Raw genomic sequence first — 19,041 nt, forward strand, 5'->3', positions numbered from 1 at the left:
TTAGAGCCGAGGCTCGATTCAACAAGCAAAAAGTGAAAGTTCAAGCTCAAACCTCTTTCCTTTTATTTTCTCAGCATAAAGACTAAATCTTTCTGCCTATTTCACCTGTTTTTTTCTTTTTGCTCTCTTTTCTCAAAAGATTGAACCTTTACTCTCAAGATGTCAAAAATTTCTCTAGCTGATATGCTAAATCTCCTGTATCTTCACCATGGAGATGGGCAGCATTCTGTGACGATTGAGAAGCTGACTGGTGAAGGGAAATAACGAGAATGGAGAAGATCCATGGAGATAAACCTTGCCTCTAAGAGGAAGCTAGGATTTGAGACAGGTCTGATGAAGAAAGATGCATCTGATGATGCAAAAGCTGATCAATGGGATACATGTAACCACATGGTGATAGCATGGCTTACCAACAACATGACTGATTCTATCAAAAGATCTGTGATGTCAAAACCACTTTCGATTTGATCTGATTCGATTCGAAACCGATTTAAAAAATATGCGGTCAGATTTTAACTTATAAGAACACAATAACTTATTATGAATCAACTCTAAAAATTGACATGAACCGACCTGATCTCCCATACTCAATCTGGACACCCGAATTGACACTCCTACTACCAAATGACAATGCACTAGTTTGGGAGTCCAAATGACTTCCAAGCAATTTGAGCTTCCAAGATTAAAGCCTACAAAAGATTATCATGGGCATCTCATGTTCAGTTGCATGTTTAATTTCATGAGGTCCACAATAAACCATTTTGGTCTTAGGCAATTGGATCATATTTGTTGACCCCAAGTTTTGATGATGTCTCAAAGGAACCTAAGCAAATCCATGTTAGTTTAACCTTCGATTTTAGTTGTGATTGATCACAGGTTTATGCTACGAAATTCTAGAGTAAGAATGACGCATGGAGCAAGTTTAGATCTGCTAAGGAAGGAATAAAGAAGACTATCATAAGACAAGTTCCTTGAGTGAGGAATTGAAGCATCAGAGTTCCTTGAGTGGGGAACTGAAGCTCCAGAGTCGAAGCTTCAAGGAGTTATAAGAAGTCTATTTTATTTATTCTGTATTTTAGGCTTCTTATGTTCATACTAAGTACTTTGATTATTTATAGGATTAAATAGATTTTATTTTATATGATTAAGATTTTATTTTCCATATTTTAACTTGTTTATTTCGAAAAATATATTTTAGTTAAAATATCTTTTTGTTAAAAAGATTTTTTGTTTTTACTTAAGCCTATCTTTTGGAAAATGTGATTTTGGAAAATAATTATTTCAACGTGCGTTTTACTTTGTCAAAGAGGTTGAGAAATTTAGGGAACAGGGAAACCACTTCCTGTTAAATCGGTTTTGCTTGCTGCCCAAGCTCCAACTACTTGCACTTCCTAATTATAAGGAAGTTTTGGCTTAGTGGAGATTGAGGCAACGACATATTTAACTTCCTCTATTTTCTATAAATTGACTTGGTCTTCTGTTAAGCAAAATACACTTGAGCATTGCAATATTCTAACTTTCGGAAAGAGTCATAATCCACTTCAGTCTTTGAGTGTCTTTGTACTTAGCATTTAGAGTTAATCTTGAGTTGTATTGGGTTAGACTGTTAGAGTTTGGGTAAACTATAGAGTGTTTATTGCTTTGAATGAAGCAAGGAGAAAAATAGAGTGTTGAGAGTATTCAACTGGTTGAGGGATCAGTTGAAAGGGAACTTGAGTTCGTTGAGGAACTCGAGTTAGAGTCTTAATTTGTAATAGGTTGTTTTCCCTATTATTATTATTAAGAGTTGAGTTTAAAATCCCGTGTGGTCGTGGTTTTTCTTCTTGATTGGGGCCAAGAAGTTTTCCACGTAAAATCTCTCTTTGCACTTTTAGTTTTTATTTAAGTTTCTTTACTAATTCCACAAAAATTACCCTAGTTCCTCTATAATACAATTCACCCCCCTCTTGTATTGTTTATTCGAGTCAACAATGTTACATTGTACTCCCTCCGTTTTTATATACTTGCTCCATTTCTCCATGCGCGGAATTTTAAGAGAAATTGGAGAAAGTAATAAAATATGGACGTAGTGGGGTAGGTGGAAGAATAAAAAAATTGTAAAAAGCAAAAGTAGTGGAGAGAATTGGATGAGAGAAAATATGAAATTAATAGAATATGATTCATGATGGGTCCATTAGATGAGAGAATTTAATTAAATATTGTAAAAACTTTCCAAATAAGGAAATGGAGCAAGTATTTAAAAACGTCAGGAAAAAGAAATTAAAATGGAGCAAGTATTTAAAAACGGAGGGAGTAAGACTCATCCGGTCTTGTATTAGACTCTTAAGTTACATGTATGGTCACTATAAAAATAGCCGCCGCTATAAGGCCAGGCCAGGCATTCTAGATATATTCAATTTTTATACGCTTACAAAGTTATGAGTGTTACTGTAAGAGATTATATCACTCAATTAAATTGTACTTGTGTGCTGGTAATCGCTTAAGATCAAATTATTCATAACAAATTAAGGAACACACCCTTGATTGAACCATTGTTTTATACCTAAAAGCATCACTTATGGGTTATACGATTTTAAATACTCATACACACAACATATCAAAATCATACCCACATTCGCTCGCAAATGCGATAGTATAACCACATGCGTGCCATCATATCTACTCACGATCAAGAATTCATAAACAAGTTAAAATAATGGCCAGTTAGAGCCTTACACGTGGCAATCCAACTCGGCCCCCATGGCCAATTAGAGCCTTATACGTGGCAATTCAACTAGAAGTTCTTTCAAAATAATGGGGCTTGAAAGCTCATGAAATGAGTTTACCTTGGAAAACAACGACTTTCGTAACACGTATTACTCGAGTATTAGACATTCAATCAGAGTATTAATTCTTTTAGATTATAAAACCTAAGAGCACGATGTAGGGAATATTTCAAGCATTACCCCTAGCTTGAACCCCACTGTGATCATACACTAAAGTACGGTGGCTTCCAAAGGGAAAGAAGATAGAGCAAAAGAATCGCCAACAAGTTTTAGGAACTTGTAAACCGTTCACAGGGTGAAGGTTACACCCCTTAACGATCCAAAAGATCGTCAACTCCAATAGGTCTTGAACCATGACTGGTAGTTCGGGGATGAAGGTACAAATCCAACCTAAAAGAGATTGAACCTGCCCTAATAATAGGCCTCTACTTTATTCTGATCGTATTCATGTGCGCTTTCTGACTAACATGCAATCAATAGGATTAAACCTAAACCTGTTTATCTATGTTGGTTGAATATTAATGCACAAATAAATCTATTATTGGCGATCACTTGAATTATAATCAAATTAACCCAAAACAAGATTATTAATTATCTTATTAAGCGTGATTACAAGTACCAATTCCCTTTAAACATGCATAAAAGGCGTGATCAAGCAATAAATATAAATATATCAAGCAACATAATAATAATCATAATAATAATAATCATAATTAAAATAATCATCATAATTAAAATAATCATCATAATTAAAATAATAAAATTAATCATAATTAACATAATCATGTTCATAAATTATAACAATTAAAATCATAATTAAAATAATAAAATTAATCATAACTAACATAATCATGTTCATGTTAAAAATAAAGTATAATAATAGCAAAATCCTAGGCATGATACTAACAAGATTAATAACAAACCCTAGCATGTCACTAAACAATAAAGATCAAAATTTTAACCCTAACATGATACTAACATGAATAAATATTAGGAAGAACATAGAAATCATCATACTTTTAATCATACTTAATATTAAAGTTACCCTAAACATGATACTAGGAATTTATTGTTGTCACCCTAAACATCAAATTAAGGAAGACATCCTAACATGATACTAGGAATCATAATAACAATCTAAGCATGATTTCTATATAATAACATCAATAAAAACCATTAAAGTACTTATTTGGATGCCTCGTACCTCTTTCTAATAACAAAATACACGCGTTAGTAACTTCAAGGAAAATAATAATTAAAAACAATTAAATCAAATAATTGAAATAAAGATTTGGGACCAAACCCTCAGAAATTAAACCTTTCACATCTAGGGCGAAGGCAACTTCGAATATGGCTAGGTGTATCTAAGTCTTGCGAATGCAGAATTTTGTATTTGAGAGAAGGCTAGTTTAGAAAAGAGAGAGAGAGACTAATCAAGAAAATCTTGATGAGAGTTGGTGAATGAAACAGGGTTTTTAGAAGGCTATTTATAAAGAAAATCAGCCAAAAAGATAGAAAATCGAAAAAGAGTTCTGACACGCATAAAACTTGATTAGCGTCAACGCCGTAAATTAGTGTCAGACGCTAAAATTAGCGCCAGGCGCTGAAGGTTAGCGCCAGGCGCCAAGCCTTAGCGCCAGGCGCTAATAATCAGTTTCATACGTTTTGTTTTTATCATATCATTTAATCCGGAAGTCCAAATAAGGCATATAATATGTCGTTGGAAAGCTCTTGAAGTCTAATTTCAAACACATAGAATTAGATTAAAATATTTTGTAGATAAAAAGATATGACCGAAATAGTGGAAGGGTGTCAGTTTTGAATAAAGTTTCATGTCTCATTCATATCTTTTTCGTTATAGCTCGGATTTAATATTATAATATATCATTGGAAAGATAATTTCAAGATCTATCCAACCATATAAAATTTGGATAAATATTATGAGTCATGAAAATAAAATCTGAATATATTCCACTTCATACAAAACAAGGATTCTCAAAAGGAGTAGTTTTATTCAATTTCAAACTCTTTAAAACATAATTACACTAGTAGAAAATATCAAAAAGGCACCCCCTAATTGGCACCAGTTCAGTCCAAACCGGTGCCAAAAATGGCCTACAAAATTGGTGGGAAGCTGAACCAGAGTAAAAGGCACAGGTTCACTTCAAACCGGTGCCAAAATCATAAAGGCCACCGGTTTGAACCGGTGCCTTTGTGAACCGGGCCTTTAATTATTTTTAAAAAAACGGCCAATTATATAACGCCTAACCCTAAAAGGCTAAAATCAATCAACCTATTCTCTCTCCTCTCACTCCGCCTCTCCCTTCTCCTCTGCTCTCCCTTCTCTCTCCTCTAGCTCTCCTTCATTCCCACCAACAACAACAACACCAACAACAACAACATCTCCGCAACAACAACAACAATATCTCCGCAACAACAACAACAACACCACCGCAAAGCTGCCGCCACCATCTCTTCTCTTTAATTTTTTATGGATTTCATCAAAAAAAAATTGGTTTAATCCACCACAAACACATGCATGAGCAAGGTTAGGGTATAATTTCTTGATTTTAATTCGATTTTTTTGTTTTCGATTTCTGAGTTATTTTGTTTCCGAATTCAATTTTTATTTTTTTTTCTGATTTTTGTTTCTTGTTTATTCGATTTTAATACATTTTGTTTTCGATTTTGATTTTTTGTTTTTCGATTTTTTGGTTATTTTTTTCCGATTTCAATTTTGATTTTTTTTTTCGATTTTTGTTTTTTCGATTTTCATATATTTTGTTTTCGTTTTTGATTTTTTTATTTTTCGATATGGATTATATTTTTTCTTATTTTTTACTTTGAATTTTTTTTCGATTTTTGTTTTTGTTTATTCGGTTTTAATATATTTTGTTTTCGATTTTGATTTTTTGTTTTTCGATTTCTCGGTTTTTTTTTAATTTATATTTTTTATCTGGGTTTTTTCGATTTCAATTTTTTTTCGAGTTCAATTTTTTTTCGATTTCTGGGTTTTTTTAATTTATATTTTTTATCTGGGTTTTTTTCGATTTCAATTTACTTCGATTTTAGTTTATTTCGATTTCAATTTATTTCCGTTTCTGGGTATTTTTTATTTCTGGGTATTTTTCGGCTTAATTTTTTGGCGATTTCAAATTTTTTCTGTGTTTAATTTTTTTGGAAGCTTAATTATCTTAATCGTTTTTTTTTTGCTTTAATTGGTGCAGGTATCTTGAGTTAGATCTTAAATGGAAGAATCAAGATGCAAGAATATTGAGTTTATTTTTTTTATTTATATTGTAATATTTTTTTTATATGTTGTAATTGAACTACTACTGTATTGATCTATATTGTAAAATTATTTTGATTATATATTGTAAATTTTTTATTATGTTGATTGAAATTCGATCTATATTTTGATGTTCTAAATAATTTAAGTCTATTTTTAATTGTTTGATGTTCTTAAAAAAAAAAAACCAAAAAAAAAAAATTAAAATATTTGGCACTTTTGGCACCGGTTAACCGGTGCCAAAAACAATTCCACATTTTTTTTAAATCCATTTTTGGCACCGGTTAACCGGTGCCAATTTCAAGTTTTGGCACCGGTTTGAACCGGTACCTTTTTAAACCCCTTTTTGGCACCCCCCACATTGGCACCGGTTCAAACCGGTGCCTTAGGCCGGGTTTGAACCGGTGCCAAATTCATTTTTCACGTAGTGTTATCAATCGTAATTCCATTAGGATTTATGAGAACCTTCTAGAGTATTCTAGAAGACTCTAATCAATCCTAATAGCTTTAGGAATGATAGTTAATAATAGGCCCTCCTCTAGATCATTGGGCCGCATATAAAAACCATACCGGGCCCAGTTCAGTATTTTGACCGCCATAACTTCCTCATTATTCATCGGAATTGGGCTTATAATATATCGTTGGAAAGGTCTTTTCAAACCCCATCCAACTACACCATTATCATGGACCAAACTAAACTAGAATGCACGTTTTTCAAAAATAAGGTAAGAAAAGAAATATTTTCAAAAACAGAAAGAAGAGATATTTTAATAAAAACATCCTCATCACTAGACTTTTCACACTTTCGCTTTATTCGATAATCAAATGACATGAAAGGTATTCATCACTGGGTTTGGTTTTGGGAAGACACATTTGGGTGTCTACACACGTCATCCTGTACAGGAATAAATACATACCCCACCCAATTATTGATGAGACATGTTACGTTATTATATATAACGAGGCTTTGCTCGTATAATGTTTTAACATTTCTATACTCTCTGTCTCAAAATTTATCTTATTTCGGGGACTAACTTGTTCATTGGAGGAGGATATTCGAACCACGTGGATAGTCTTTGTTTTCCATGTGGACGCTCGAGAGCTTGTGACATTCCAATCGTGGTCTTTTAAGAGACATAAAAAAAACCACTAAATTTTGGGGACTGAAAAGAACAATATAGTTTGCCTTCTTTACAAAAGAATAAAAAAATCATTTTCTTTTTCATAAAAACAATTGTCACTTTAAGAAAATTGTTTTCCACCTATTAACAAAATAGCAAAGAAAAAAAAGAGGAGAAAATGACGAAGGAAAATCATTTTTCATGAAAAAACAGACGGAGCGGGCCTTTGGGTGGCTTTCTAAAAGAAGATGCTTACTCTAATTAACTTGAGTTTGTCTCTTTATTTAAAGAATGAGTTTCGAAGAATAGAGCTTCTGATTAGGCATTTTTTGCAAGTGGTATCTAAAGAGTGCAAATTAATTATAAACATTAATTTTCATCTTACTAATTGTTGGCAATTATCACTAAAAGGTACTAAAATCATATGTGATTTCATTTTTAAATTATTGAAATCCTAATCTTAATTTCCTTATTTTGATAGTGTGAGAATCACATATTTCCTTTCATGTCTGTGCGTTATGTTTTATATAGCGTGAATTGTGTGATCAATTCATAAAAACACAGGTAGAAGAATGTGAATAGAGCGTTTTCTTAAAAACTCTCTCTTTTTTTCTTCACAAAAGTTCTCCAAAAACACAAAGAGGCAATTGAAGTAAAAGCACCAAAATCTAAAACATTAGGTTTTCGATCGCCGGAGTAAAATTTACAAATTGATGATCATTAAAACCGATGAGCATTTTAAGGTAACTGTTTTTCTCTTAATCAATTTCATAAACCTAAAAGTAAAAGATTGATTGAATCTAGTTTTACCCTGAATCAAGAGCATCGGACTATTCAATTCATGGCGACGACTCAAATTGGAATTTGGGGGTTCATTGATTTTGTGGACTTTTTCTCTTTTGTGTGTGGTTTTTTTTTATTATTTAAAAAAAAAGAAGAGTTTTCCCTCCTTGTATCAGATTTAAGCATATTTTGGTTTTCCCTATTTTCTATAGAATGATTAGAGAAGTTTTCAATATAAAAAACAAAATAATCCTTACAAAATATAATTATATTTAAAATTTGATTGAATAAGACAGAATAGGAGATAAAAAGGAATGGGTAGAAGGAGAAGAAAAGTGATGACAAGGAAGGAGATCGAGAAAATGATCGTCATTTTAATGGGGTAGTAGGATATCTTATTTCAATTTACATCTACTTGTATTTAATTTATAAGATATATATGAAGCAAAATTATTCTGATTTCTTATGCATGAAAATAGCTAGAATAGATTACCCCCCCCCCTAATCTTGGCTATGTACATTAATATTGTTATGTTGATTGAAGCACTTTCACTATGTGAATTGGGTAAGAGGTGGACAATCCACTCATGCACAATATCACTACAGTCCAACCTACTTGCTTGTGTCCATTATGTGTAACTATTTTGGATTTTGTGGTTTATAAGTAATTGAGAATTAATTTTGTATAAGGTTCTTCGCTTTAATTACAAGTGTTGCGCATATTTATCATCTCTAATAATTTACTCCAAATTATTCTACGTTACTTTAGTTTTGTTGATAGTTTAGGTTGTGTAGTGTTTGTTAAGTCTAAATACTTTTTTTCCCTTTTAGTATTTCTTTTATTTTATTTACGACCATTTAATTTATTGAGCAATTTGACGGATGTTGAACTAAATTTTGAGGGTGTGGTTTAGATTGTGTCGTAGCATAGAAAGGAAAAGGTTAAATCCTCATAATATTTGCAAGGTATAACCCTCCTAATTTTACAATAATTGAAATAACTAATTTAGCCATAACTACAATTAGATAAGATCTATGACAATGAAATTTTAAGGGCGTGGTTTAGATTGTGTTGTAGCACAGAAAAGAAAATGTGAAAATTTCATAATATTTGCAAGGTATAACCCTCTTATTATAAAGTATTGTGCTATAAGTGATAACTAATCTTACCCTTAACTATTTTGCAGTTTATAAAAGGTGTATATATGATAAGATTACAAATGATGAAAACCTGAAGTTTTGTCATGTGTGCAACGTAGAATTGGGTACCGCAGCTCTTAGTAAAATCAGGTACCATATTCCGTATTTATTTATTGAAGTTAGCTTGCTTGTTTAACTCCATTATTATATATGTCCCCTAACAATGTTTGCTACAATTACTCATAAAGTAGCCTCCATTCTAACCTAATAATGGTATAAATAAATTTTAATTAAGTCATTTAATTTGTTATGTTGAATGGAGAAGAGACGATAACAATTACTCAAATTTTTAAAAAGAGTAATTATCTTTATTTTTTTTAATTTACAGATATTCAATTCAATATCCTTGATTTTGAATTAGTAAAGAAACAAAGTGACAAAAAAAAATTATGATGAAGGGAGTACATATATCAAATTATACTGTTATGCCCAATAACCTTAGGTCCTTAACCCATTTTTTCATTTTGGTGTGTTTGAAATTACTTGCCCAACTTATCATAAATGCTTAACTTTTTTGTTTTTTTGTCTTTTTTTTGTTTTATTTAAAGAATGTGATGTTAATTTGCGGGAAAATTCATTTAATATGGAGGTCGGGGGATAATATCATAAAATTACAAAATTAAATTATTATTGTATTTACTTTGCTTGTTTCTAAAGTAATACATGTTTATAAATTCAAACTATCATTGATTTTTTTTTTTTATAAAAAAAATACTACTCCGCAGTAAATCTATATAATAAAATGGAATTGTGAAAGGGTATTTGATGTGATAAGTCTATTTTGTCAAAATGACTATCATTTTTATAATATTTGTAATAATTACATTCAAGATAAAAATAAAATAAAAAAACCCCTTCATATATAGTTGTAACATCCTATTTTGAATTACAATTATACACACACACACACACACACACACTCACTTTAAATTACATGAATGAACAATGTCTTTAAATTACAGGATTGACAATAGTTTACAAGTTTTGTGTGACAAATTATTAGCATAAGCTAGGCAGAAATACAAGGAGATGCATTCAATGTTACCAGCTCGTCGAAATGTGCAAAAGAAAAGAAAAGAAACACCACTTTCTTCCTTGGTAACTGATAGTTTACCAAATCACAATAACACCACAAGAAAACGTTCAAAGCTTAATAGGACTGCATGGAAGTGTACTCCAACACTTAACAACAATGTGCCAAGTAAAAATGGTGAACAATCCTGTCACAAGAATGAAGCATCTTTATCAAACCCTCCAATAGAGAATGTTATACTCCAACAAAATCAGGTATAATAATGTATTATATGATTTTTATTACAAGTTTTATTTGCTTGGTTTTTTTTCCATGTCATAAAATGTCTCTACTTTCTTTTTTTGCCTATATGAGTTGATTCTCATCTTTTCCAATGGATCGTATACAAAGTATGTTATCTTTGGTTTATATTATCAATCAAAAGTAATATCTACGAATTACGTTTGTTTTTGTTTTTGCACAACTAATTTTTATTAATCATAATTTTTTTTAATTATTAGATTTACTTTGTATGAGTTACATCATATTTTAGCTTTAATTATACATAGCAATTTTTAAAAGCGAAAATAAGTACCCTGTATCTAGTTAGTGTTGTCATCTTATTCTTACTTTCCTAACAAAATATTATATATTTTTGTCTTCTTCTGGGGCTTGATTTTATATGATGCAAATCAACATTCTTAGTATAAGTAAATAGTTGTATGTTACCCAATACACCAATACTAGTCTATTAACCAATTTCTATTAAAAATAAATAAATAAAATAATACAAGTCTATTTACCAAATTTACTTGGAATTAGAGTTATGGTAGGATGATACATACAAGAGTTTAAGAGTTTCAACTTTCAATGTTCTCCAAAGTGTTGTTGCTTTTGTCCCAAGCATCTTGTAATAAATATTTGTGTTATTGACTTGATTACCAAAATTGATGCAAATCAAGGTTGAAATCTTGGTTGATTAAAATAATTTTTTACTGATCAACTTTGATTTTATAATTTTAAAGAAACATAGACTAATCAACAAAAGTTATAGTCCTAACTTTATCCACATGTTTCAATAGAAGTTTTAAATGGATATACACATGTCCTGTGAAAATCGTGTATACAAGATAATTGTTCATTCCATATGTATGGTTTGATTTACACTAGTCTTTCATCATTTCCCTTCAATATATATATATATATATTTCATTTTCTTGAGTAATCATATGCATTTAAAAAAAATAACTTTCTCTCTAACTAAAGATTTTTGTTACTGAGTTATCTAATAAGCAGGTTAACGATGAAGATATAACAATTGTTAATAGAAGACCACAAAGAAATCCGTTGTTTAACTTAAACAAACCTCCAAATGTCATTATGCTTGATGAAGATGAAAGCAATCTAGAGTCTATCACGAAGAATGTGAGTAATGTTCTAAAAACTTCCCACATTATGTAGCATGTTTGCTTAAAGTTCATTTAACTTTCACTTAATTTTATTTTGGCAAACCCCATATCTCGCATTACCTCACATTATTACACTTTTTTTTGCACTATTTCTCTTATGTTTTTACACATTATTCTTTCGCCCACTCAGATTTTTACACTCTCTTTTACTTAGTCTACTATTATACCCACACACTATACTCTTTCTCTACACCAATTACATAAATTTCCATGAAAAAACATGTTAAGAATAAATAGGAAAATAGTTACCATTATATTATGAACCATAAATATAATTACTGAGAAAATGTGACAATTAATTCTGCACATATATAAAATACTTCATTCATATTTGCATTGATATTTTTTTTAGCTTATTTTTATTTCCTCTTCAACAAGAACTTCAATTTATATGTAATTTTCAAACGATAGTTAAGAAAATCTTGACTTGTAATCATGTAACCAAGACACCAATCAAATCAATGCTGAGGAAGAAATTACAAATGCTGAAGATGTAATTACAAATGCTGAAGATGAAATTACATATGCAACAAAAATAAAAGAAACTAATTTGAACAAGCCCCTAAATAATCTGCTTAAAGATGAAGAGCTTGCACAAATTATACTTGATCTTAATAAGAGTTAATGCTATTCGTGACTTGAAGGGCAAAGGTAAAGAAATTGTAGCACCAACATCCTATGATCTTAACAAGAAAGATGTTAGTACTATTTGTGAATCGAAGGGAAAAGGTAAAGAAATTGTAGCACCAACATCTTATCATCATAACAAGAATGATGTTAGTACTTGTAGACACCCATTTGCGTCTCCCCAAAACCAAACCCAGTGATGAGTACCTTTCATGTTGAATCATAATCGAATGAAGCGAAAGTGTAGAAAGTTTAGTGTTGCGGAAAGTTTTAATTTCTTTTCTCTTGTCTTTGTTTTTTGAAAACTTATTTTAAGAAAATAGCCAATCCAATTTGGTTGGTCCATGATATGGGTCTAATAATAGTGTAGTTGGATGGGGCTTGACAAGACCTTTCTAACGATATATTATAAGCCCAATTCCGATAAATATTAAGGAAATAATTATGGCTAATTTACTGAACTAGGCCCGGTTTGAGCTTTATATGCGGCCCAATGATCTAGGGGAGGGCCTAATATGATTTATCATTCCTAATGCAATTAGGAATGGTTTTAGTTTTCTAGATTCTTCTAGAAGGTTCTTTTCATTCCTAATTCAATTAGCATTGATAAATTGACTTTTGTTGACTTTTTAGAGTTTTAATTAAAATCAAAAAGCATTTTCGAGGAAAAGATACGATTTTATCCTCAAGTACGGCAAACTTATCTGATTTTCGAAAACGCGTCAAAAACTGCATGCCCCAATCTCGTTTTGCGTGCGCCAAGTACTCTATTTTGATATTTTATCTTTTTGGCTGATTTTCTCTATAAATAGCGTATTAAAAACTCCGTTTTCATTCACTAATTATCATCAAAAATCAGTTTTAATTAATATTCACCTACAATCAGTTTTTCATTCGCAATCATTAATTCTCTAACTCTCTCTTAATCATTCACCAATTCTCATCAAGTTTTCTTTATTATTTCATATCTCTCTCTCTCTTTTTCTAAACCTTGTTTTTACATACAAAATTCTGCATTCACAAGATCTAGAAACACCTAGCCATATTCGAAGTTGCCTTCGCCCTAGACGTGAAAGGTTTAATTTCTGAGGGTTTGGTCCCAAATCTCTCTTTCAATTATTTAATTTAATTGATTTGATTATTATTTTCCTTGAAGTTACTAACGTGTGTATTTTGTTATTAGAAAGAGGTACGAGGCATCAAAGTAAGTGCTTTAATGGTTTTTATTGATACTATGATGTAGAAATCATGTTTATATTGTTATTATGATATTCCTAGTATCATGTCTAGGGTAATTTTAATATTTAATATGATTGTTGCGATGCTTCCTATGTTCTTCCTAATATTTATGATTGTTAGTATCATGTTAGGGTTAAAGATTTGATCTTTATTGCTTAGTGACATGCTAGGGTTTGTTATTAATCTTGTTAGTATCATGCCTAGGATCTTGCTATTATTATGCTTTAATATTATTATGAACATGATTATGTTTATAATTGTTATAATTTATGATGATTATGAATATTATTATTATTATTATTATTATTATTATTATTATTATTATTATTTCGATCATAATTATTATTCATGATTATTATTATGATTATTATTATGTTGCTTGATATTTATTTTATTGCTTGAACACACCTTGTATGCATGTTTAAAGGGAATTCATACTTGTAATCATGCTTAATAAGATAATTAATAATCTTGTTTAGGGTTAACTTGATTATAATTCAAGTGATCGCCAATAATAGATTTATTTGCGCATTAATATTCAACCAACATAGATAAACAGGTTTAGGTTAATCCTATTGATTGCATGTTAGTCAGAAAGCGCACATGAATACGATCAGAATAAAGTAGAGACCTATTATTAGGGCAGGTTCAATCTCTTTTAGGTTGGATTTGTACCTTCATCCCCGAACCCTGATTTGGTTCTAGCCCTTATGGAGTTGACGATCTCTTGGATCGTTAAGGGGTGTAACCTTCACCCTGTGAACGGTTTACAAGTTCCTAAAACTTGTTGGCGACTCTTTTGCTCTATCTTCTTCCCTTTTGGACGCCACCGTACTTTAATGTATGATCACAGTGGGGTTCAAGTATGGGGTTAACGCTTGAAATATTCCCCACAGTTTTTGGCGACTCCACTGGGGAGGATTTCTATTTTAATTCCTGAATTTGTTTCGGCAATGATTTAGAATGAGTGGATGAGACTCGAAACGTTCTAAGTATTTCATGTACGTAATTTTGATTAACATTATTGTCATATGCATAAAAAAGATCTCATTGGAAAGACCATCCATAATGAGTTAAAAACATAGGATTTTACATGCAGGAAATTTGAGAAATATCTTTCACAACTAGAACCGAAATAACACCGCGTGAAACTGGAAAATTTTATCGAGCACAGAAAGCTGCTGAGGCATGTGGGAAGTAGCGCCAATGACCAGATCATTGGCGCCAACATTTTAACCGTAGCGCCAGACGCCAGTATTGGCGCCAGGCGCTACAGTTAAAAGCTGGCGCCAGTCTCTGATTGCTGGCGCCAATTTCCCCCAATACCGAGCCAGAAATATGCGTTCTAATTTCGACCGGTTTTTCGTATTGTTTGCTCGATCCTACTTCATGATTGAATTTTTTCTCACTTTTCTGAAACCCATATGTGTTCTACATATGGACGTAACCCTCTGGGAATTCATGCTCCATCTACCTGATTGAACGCTCTGTGCAACAAAGGGTACATCCGAGATGTTGAATTCACCAAACCATGGAAGCGAGTTTTTTCTAAAACTCGCGGTGTCCCATCCACTCGCGCCAACCCTTCACGGTAAGGCTTCCGCGCGGTGCATCTGGACAATTAACCATGGACCCTCTATTGACTAAACCATATCCCGAACTTTAGAGAACTAGAGCCATGGTTAGGTTTCAAACTCATTGCATCATATTGTGCCTATTTGACTAATTGTGCATTATTTGTTGTGCATACTCTATGTGATTTTTCCTAACCGTTTGTTTGACTTGTGTTAAGACTAAATAAACTGATTAATGACTAAAGGAATTTGTTTAATTAATTAATTAATTAATTTGAGCTAATAAATATGTCTAAAATGGAGTCATAGTTCCTTTAAGTCAACCCGGATTTTTATTCCCGTATACTACACAAGCGTCAACTTGTTTTGGTCATAACTGGAGTTCTAGAAAGAAATACGAGTCGTAAAACCTATGGATCTGTAGCCCCGAGTTTTATCTTTAATTTGGCGTTGGTTTCATCCAAATCAGAATCACAGATAAAAAGTTATGACTAAAATACCACAGTCTGTCCAGTTTAATGCATATACGTGAAGTCTTAACTTAGCCTTTGCTTGAGTCTAGTCACATAATCTAGCCACATGGTCATAACACGAGTCTTAACGTGTCACCTACACTCACTAGTCTTAGCATACTTTGAGTATGCATCGCCATGACCATGTCTTAGGTTCATGCATGAGTCGGTTTTTTCCGTCATTTGAGTTGGGGTACATTCTATTCCTAATTCTTCATATCCCTCCATCTACATCATTTTTCTTCACATTCCATTCCATCTTTCTTCACTTCCTCCATCCATTACATGTTTAATAAAGTTTGAGTCAAATAATTAACAATGAATATCCCCAAATTCCTTTTCCACAGTACTTGGTCGAGGAGAGAAGGGCGATTAATCAAGGACAACCTCTTTATTCAGGTCTCGCTTTTTGATAAACCGATTCGTCAAAAGAGGAAGGCTAAAAAGATAATGGCAAGTCAAGAAGAAGTCAATGACCTTAGGAACCAACTGGTTACCGTGACTGAGACACTGAAGCTACTCACACTCAAGATCGATGATCCCGTGAAGCAACAACAAATGAACCTTATGCAAGAAAGTTTGAGCAAGCTATCTAGTGACTATAAATTTCAGGGCATGAGTTCACAAGGGGTCTCGCTGGACAAGGAACTTCTTCCACATAAGTTCAACGCCACTGACATCCCAAAATTCAAGGCAATAGATAACCCTTACTTTCATCTAAGAGCTTTTGAAACTATAATGAGCATTAAGGGTATCGATAACAAGGTTTTCCCCTCTCTGTTTCCACTATCTCTCGAAACCGTTTGTCAACAATGGTTCTTTTCCCTTGAGAAAGAGAAAACCTCTTCTTGGGAGTCAATAACAAACACTTTCATAGATAGATATAAGTGCAACATCCAAGACGAAACAGACCACAGACAACTTGAGATGTTAAAACAAAAAGAAAACGAAGGGTTCACTTCTTTCTTCAACAAATGGAGGGAAACTTCTGCTAATATGGTCAAGGCTCCTACTGAAAAAGAATCCGTGAGGATGTTTATCAAGAATCTCCAAGGGAAGTATTCAAAGAACTTAAAGTACCAACACAACTTGAATACTTTCAAGGCTGTGTATAACATAGGCATTGACATTGAAGATGACCTTCTGAAAGATAATAATGCGAGAGGAAAGAAGAGCGACCATCCTTCTTCTTCCTCTCCCATTAATGAAGTACATGCCATGAACGCCTCTAAACCACGAATCCAAAGATCAAAAAGAGTGTTCACTCCACTTGGTATGAGTTATGAAACGACTTTCGAGGAGTTACACCACAAAGGACTAGTCATGCCCATAGGGCCCATCAAAGATCCGGTTCCAGGCCACCTAAGTGGGACCCGATACCATAGAGGTCGCGGTCACACTATTGAAAAGTGTCTCTCCCTCAAGGACCATGTTCAAGACTTCATTGATTCAAGTCTCCTTCATGTTCCTCCGCGCGACGAGAAGGCCAAGATTAGTAACAATGGTAACAGTGGCTGTAAAGAGAAGAAGAACGACTATCCTTCTTCTTCCGAAAACACCTACTCTAGTAATAGTGTTGGTACTTTCAACCTTAGTGAGATCCTAGCCATGGGTAATCGACTAAGAAAGAATTTCACCCCTATTGGAATTAGCTACGATAATGCTTTCGATCGACTCCGTGCCAAAGGAGTCATTACTCCCATTGGACCTATTCAAGATCCCCCACTTAAGAAAAGATTGCCTAGTTGGAATCCAAACGAACACTGCAAGTACCATCAAGGTAGGGGTCATGCTACTGAGAGCTGTTGGAAGCTAAAGGAGGCTATCCAACATTTGATTGATAACAACAAGCTTCCCATGCCTCCAGTTAACAAGAAGAGCGAGTGATGATAAAGGAAACAACACAAGACAAGAGGCGAGCTTCAACGAAAAGATTTCGTGACCTCTTTTTTCTATTTCTTTTTCATTTTTTCCCTCTCCCCAATAAGTCTAACATAGACACCTTTTTATTCTCCTTAGATTTATTTTGTAGGATCATTATATATTTTCTTTTAATAAAATGAGCATTTATTTCCTTATATATGATCATTTCATTATATTGCATCAAAAAAAAAAATAAAAAAATGTCAAACTAAGCACAAGGTATACCAATGATTTGAGGCACCCCTTGTAGCCACATCATATCTCCTTTCACCTTTCGAATATGCAATCCTTTCTTCATAAACCACTTTGAGCCTCGTCTAACGATAGACCTTTCTTTTTTCAACCTACATCTACCTAACCTTGGGATGGGATGGTGTGCAACTTATGCAGTTCTAAAAAGGCTTGAGTGATTTCAAAAGATCAAAATAAAAATAAAAGCAAAAATAAATAAATGAAAGTGTACAAAAGGGCAAGTGTTCCAATGTCTTTGATATGAAAATGTCTTTGATAAGAACACGTCTCAGATTGCGTCTCTTATCGAGTTCTCGGTACCGTGCCTGAGAAACATGAATTCCAAGTGAGTGATAGACCGCATGATCGGGATTGCCCACGCTTATAAAAATAAAATAAATGCTAAAGCAAAAGAGAAAAGAGAGCTAAAAAAGAGCGAGAAACCTCAAGTATAAAAATACAAAGATTTAAAAGCAAGGTTGCACACCTTGGGGGCTTATCTAGGGTCTTGAGCCTTTATCCCATTCTTCTATAAACTTTAGCCTAACCACTTTACAACCCTTAAAAGACCTTTTTGAGGTATACACACTTGTGCGAGGTTCGGCTAGAGCTACGTTCGGCCTGATTCCTAACGGATACGTAGGCAACCTCACATCGAGGTGCGGCCGTAATAAACATGCATTCATATTTAAATTCACACACTTACACCATGATCATATCAAGGGATTTCCTATGCTCATCCCTATTTACTTAGAGCTAGACTTGGGGGCTTGATCCCTACATCATTAGCTTACCTAGCCTAAGAGTCACCATTATTTGACTCTTTTAACAAATAATATCTTTCCACACACTTAGCTCTTGCGGCCTAACTTTAGTGTCACTTTCACACACTGCACAGATACATGACCTAATATACTTCCTTTAGGAACCCTTTGTCATGAAATCTTAACACAACATTGAAGCATGCCTTGTCATATCAACATCACTCATCATTGCATCACAAAGTACGAAGTGCTTAGTCTCCGTGCCTAAGTTACCCAAATACTTTCATCATTGAGTCAACTAAGATAGCCTAGGATGGGTTAATCCTTGCACCTTGAGAGATAGTATCAAACAACATTTGACTAAGCTCATTCAACATGCACCTTCAAAAAGTTCGATTCTTTTTCGCGTCTTTCTTTTTCAGGAGAAAGTCGGTACCCTCCACAAAACACAAAAATGACGAAAATTTTTTGCTTTTTTGCATTTTTGAGTCTAACACATGTGTCAAACAGTTTGAGTCGAGTCAACCTCGAG

The sequence above is a fragment of the Chenopodium quinoa genome, unplaced genomic scaffold (genome assembly GCF_001683475.1).
Source record: "Chenopodium quinoa cultivar QQ74 unplaced genomic scaffold, ASM168347v1, whole genome shotgun sequence".
Taxonomy (NCBI): Eukaryota; Viridiplantae; Streptophyta; class Magnoliopsida; order Caryophyllales; family Amaranthaceae; genus Chenopodium; species Chenopodium quinoa.